We start from the raw sequence: 5336 nt of genomic DNA on the forward strand, positions 1-5336 counted from the left end.
ACCATCTACCCGTCCATCCACCATTCTTTATCCGTGCACACATCCACTCACCCACCTGTCCATCCACCTGTCCACCCACCATCCAGCCATCCATCCACCTTCTGACCATCCATCTAGCATTCAACCTTCCATCTACCATCCACCCGTCCACCCACCATCCACCTGTCCATCTATCACCCATGTATCCATCCACCCATCCATCCACCATCCACCCTCCTCTTACCATCCACACGGCAATCCACTCTCCATTTATCCATCCACATATCCGCTCACCCATCCATCCACCATCCATCCGTTTATTCATCCACACATCCACTCACCCACCCATCCACCCATCCATCCACCTCTGCCCATTGTTCTGCCTTCCACCCATCAGTCCACCGTCTACCTGTCCATCCATCCATCCTCCCATTCATCCACTCACCCACCCATCCATCCACCTTCTACCCATCCTTTCATCATTCCCCCTGCCATCCACCCATGTATCCACCTTCTACCTGTCCATCCACCATTCACTACCTGCTACTTGTCCATCTACCATTGACCCATCCATCCAGCATCTATGTGTCCATCCATCCACCCACCCACCCATCTATCCACTAACCTCCCGTCCATCCACCATCTACTTGTCCATCCACCATTCATGTATCTACCTACCCACCCATCCATCCACCCACCATCCACCTGCTACTCGTCCATCTATCATCCACCCATCCATCCAACATATCCAGCCATCTATCCACCATCCACGTGTCTATCTACAATCCATGTGTCCATCCACCTTCTACCTGTCCATCCACCATCCCCCCTCCATCCACCCTCCACACGTCCATCCACCATCTTCCCGTCCATCCATTTTCTCCCCATCCATCTACCATCCACCATCCTTCTTCTACCCGTCCATCCACCATCCCTCCTCTATCAACCATCACCTGTCCATCCACCATCCAGCCATCCATGCACCTTCTGCCCATCCATGTAGCATTCAGCCTTCCATTCACCATCTACCTGTGCATGCATCCATCTACCCATCTATCCACCATCCACCTACCCATCCACCGGCTACTCGTCCATCTACTGTCCATCATCCATCCGCCATTTATCTGTCCATCCACCATCTATTTATCCATTCAATATCCACTCAACTGCCCCTCCATAACCATTCACCCATCCATCCACCCATCCCTCTACCATCCATTGTCCATCCACCTTCTCCCAGTCCATCCACCGTCCATCTACCTTCTCCCTGTCTATCTGCCATCCATTTATCCATCCACACCTCCACTCACCCACCCATCCATCCACCATGCACCCTTCCATCCACCTTCTACCCACCATCTACCAATCCATCCACACATCCACTCACCCACCCATGCAGCCACCTTCTCCCCTGTCCATCCACCACCCACCCGGCCATCCAACTTCTACTCTCCACCCGCTATCCCCCACAATCCACCATCCACCTTCTCCCCTGTCCATCCACCATCCACCCGGCCATCCAACTTCTACTCTCCATCCACTATCCCCCACAATCCACCATCCACCCATCCAACCATCCACCCATGTACCCACCATTCACCCATCCTTCCACCTTCTAATTGTCCATCCACCATCCACACTTCCATCAACCATCCACCTAACCATCCACCTTCTACTCATCCATCCATCTACCTGTCCCCACCGACCCATCCAACATCTACCTGTACATATATCCATCCATCTTCTATCCATCTATCCACCATCTACCTGTCCATCTATCCATCCACCCATCTATCCTCCATCTACATGTCCATCTAGCATTCACCCATCCATCCATCTTCCACCAGTCCATCCACCTTCTACCCATCTGTCTACCATCTTCCTGTCCACACATCCATCTACCCGTCCATCCACCATTCACCCATCCACCCACCGTCCATCTGTCCATCAACCATGACTCATGTATCCACCATCTTCCCATCCATCCACCATCCATTTAACCATCCACACATCCACTAACCAACCTATCCATCCACCACCACTCATCCATTCACCTCCATTTATCCATCCACGCATCCACGCACCCACCATCCATCCACCATCCATTTATCCATCCATACATCCACACATCCACCATCCATCCACCACTCACCAATCCATGCACCATCCACCCACCTTTACCTATCCATCTTCCATCTACCTGTCTGTCCATCCATCCATCCATCCCTCCACCATCTACCCCTCCACATACAATCCATTTATCCACCTACACATCCACCCACCACCCATCCATCCATCCTGAACATTTCCTCTGCATCTGAGTACAAGTTTTAGAACTGCTGCACCTCCAAGCCCTGGGTTTCTGTGGTGGAACCACAGCTGGATCCTGGGGGACCTTGAGGTCCCACGGCAAGTTGGTGTCAGAACCAATTCTCGACTCCTGGCAGGCTCTGCGTGCTGTGTCCTTTCTGGGGTGCCACCCCCGACGCCCGGTGTGTGCGGGGGCTGTGAGGGGAGACGCCCGCCTCTCCTCTGGCCTGCGAGCAGCCTGGGCCTGAGGAGACCAGGAGGAAAGGGTTGCCACGCCCCAGCGTCGCCCCTCTCCCGCTCCCCTCTCCAAACAGCGAAGACAAACTGCCTGGCGGGTGACAGGACGATCAGGGGCGGGAGGTACGGGGGGGGGGGGGGGGGGGAGAGAACCGGGGCCCATCAGCTGAGCTCGATAAGGGGCCTGCTGAAATGTTAGCGAAAATATTTAGACAATAAATGAAGTATCGGAAAGGCACGCATATCTTTAAGAAATCAATCATCTTGTACGTGTGTCTGGACACTCGGCGCCAAGGCGGAGATAGCGCCTGCTGGGGAGATAAGGGTTAATCAAGGATTTAATTCTGCAGGAGATAAAGCTGCAGGGAAGAGCAGGCAGCTCCTTCCTCCCTGGGCCCCTCTGCAGAGCCTCAGAGGCCCGCTTCTCTGGCGCACTCCCTGGGTTATCTCTCCGCTTGGAGAGGGTTTCCAACCTCACGCCAAGTCTCCCCAGGCTGACCTGCGCCCTGGGCCCAAGGAGGACAAAACCCCCGGAGAGGAGGCTGCAGGCGGGAGGGGAGGGCCTGGGGGTGGGGGTGCGGTGGGGATCCCAGGGCTGGTGCGGGCATCTCCAGCCCCCCATCCCCGTCCTGCAGGGGTCTCTGTGGTTAGGAAAATAGTGATTTCCCCTCTGCTGTTTGGTCCTGGTGACTTTGGCAAGTTACCTAACCTCCTGGAGCCTCAGTTTCCTCATCTGGGAAATGGGAACAGCAGTACCCGCCTCATGGGGGGTGGAGAAAACGAGGGGCCGAGTATAAGGATGGGCGCACAGCAGTGCGTCTGGAACACGCACTTGGAACTGTCCATCTTGGAAGGGGTTGACTGTCCCCAAGGAGGGAGCAGAGGAGAGAGGTGCAGGCCCTGCTCAGGACACACTGAGCTCCCTAGTCCTCAGCCATCCCGGCTTTGTCCCATCACTGCTTACGGCTATTCTCTGAGAGTCCAGACACGAGAGTCACGGAGCTCCTCTTAACTCCCCCCTACGGCCTACCCTCTCTCTTATGAGTCAACTGCTGCTTGTACACCTCCAGTGATGGGGAGCTCACTGCCTATAGGGACTGCTGTAAATACCACAGCCTTGGTCACACAATGGAGCCAAAATGTGGCTCCTTCCAAGGAGCTGAAATCCACGCTGGAGCTCCCACTGCTTTCTCCCTGCTTGGGGCCACGGGGCAAGAGGGTCATCCCTCCTGCAGGGCTGCTGGCCATGCTGCCTGCCAAGCCACGCCCTGCGGTAAGCACCACGTGTGGATCACTGCGTTTAACCCGCCCGGCTGCCCTGGGAGGCCACCACGTCACAGAGGAACTGCTGCTCTGCCCACCCTCTCCTCTGCGGGGAGGTTGCAGGGTCTGCAGGACCTTGCAGGTCTCAGGGACCCTTCAGGGCTCCCCTGTGTCCCCCCGCTGAGGTCCCAAAGGCTGAGGAGACAGAAGTTCAGAGAGGTGGAGGCCTGCCTGGGGGCACACGGCCAAACAGCCACAGGGTAGGAGACCCCAGGACCTGGACCCTGTGCCATGGGGACGGCCTGGCCTTGAAAGTGGGGGCCCTCGGTCCTGGGCCGCCTCCCACCCCCTGGCTGAGTGGCCTGGGTGAGCACCGCCCCTCTGAACCTGGCCACTCAGCTGGGAGAGGCAGCGTGGGCAGCCCAGGGGCCTCAGCTGAGACGTCTCCAATCTCCCGAGGCCCGGGCCCCAGCTCTGAGGTTCTGAGGCAGCGTGACCCACAGCTCAGGGTGCACTGCACACGGGAGTGGGTGCGGGCTGTGAGCAGTAGTCCGAGAGTAGCAGCTGGGGATCCTGCCCACGGCTCTCTACCAGCCCTGCTGCAGGCCAAGTTCCTGGGGCCCTGGTTTCCTTGGCAGAGAGACAGGGGCTCTGCCAGGTTGGAGATGGTCAGAGCTGTTAAGGCAGCATTTGGCCTCCAGGCGCGGGGCTGGGGGGAAGCCCCCCCACAGCCCCGCCACTGCCACTGAAGGCCCATCAGAGGCCCACGAGGCCCAGCATCACAGGGCACCTGCCAGCAGTGTGTACCCTGGATCCAGCCACACCCAAATGCCACGTTAGGAATCAGAAGGGCCCAGGCCATGGCTGTGCCTGCACATTTGGGGCACCTGAGCCTGGGCTTGAGGGGACCGACCCGGGTGCTGCCCGGCCTCCCAGGCAAGCGTCACCATGGCTAGGACGTGCTTCCTGAACTCTCATCCAGCACAGGCCCCTCCTGGTTCCCACCACACCGTACGTGCCCATTCCACTGCCCCACACTTGCTTCCCATACGTCAACGCCCTTTCTTAACCGAAACGTATTTTAAAATGAGCATTTGTACCCTTTGCAAGAGGACACCACACCGACTTGCCAACAACTGAGAGCAGCTCAGCAGCAACCCTGAGACAAACGACAGCCCAGTGGTCGTCAGCATGCGCTAGAGACGCTCAGGCAGCGCCCTCTCCCTGCCGTCTGGGGGCCCACAGGCACGGAAACGCAACGAATAACCACCTCGCTTACCACGAGGGGTGGCCCCACCCCTGAAGCCCAGTGCCGGGGGGCAGTCCCTGCCTGCTTCCCCAGCCACAGGCCACAGGCCAGGTCCAGTCCCACCACTTGGTTCCTTATTGCTCCCTTCCCTTGAAAGCCCTTCTCTTTCTCTGCCTCGCCAACGTCTACTCATTCATTAAGTGCCTGCTGAAAGAACTCCTCCTCCAGGCAGCCCTCCCTGTGTCACGCCGAGGTCCCAGAGGCCCCGCATCACCTCCTCCAGGCAGCCCTCCCTGTG

At 57.7% G+C, this 5336-nt stretch overlaps 1 protein-coding gene across 2 annotated transcripts in view; it reads right to left on the reverse strand.

Moving 5' to 3' along the window:
* The window catches only part of ZFPM1 (zinc finger protein, FOG family member 1), a 67874-nt gene that overhangs the window by 11714 nt on the left and 50824 nt on the right, over positions 1-5336 (reverse strand). The gene's annotated exons all lie outside the window — the stretch shown is intronic.

The sequence above is a fragment of the Monodon monoceros genome, unplaced genomic scaffold, assembly GCF_005190385.1.
Source record: "Monodon monoceros isolate NGI ecotype Baffin Bay Population unplaced genomic scaffold, NGI_Narwhal_1 Super_Scaffold_10, whole genome shotgun sequence".
NCBI classification, from domain to species: Eukaryota; Metazoa; Chordata; class Mammalia; order Artiodactyla; family Monodontidae; genus Monodon; species Monodon monoceros.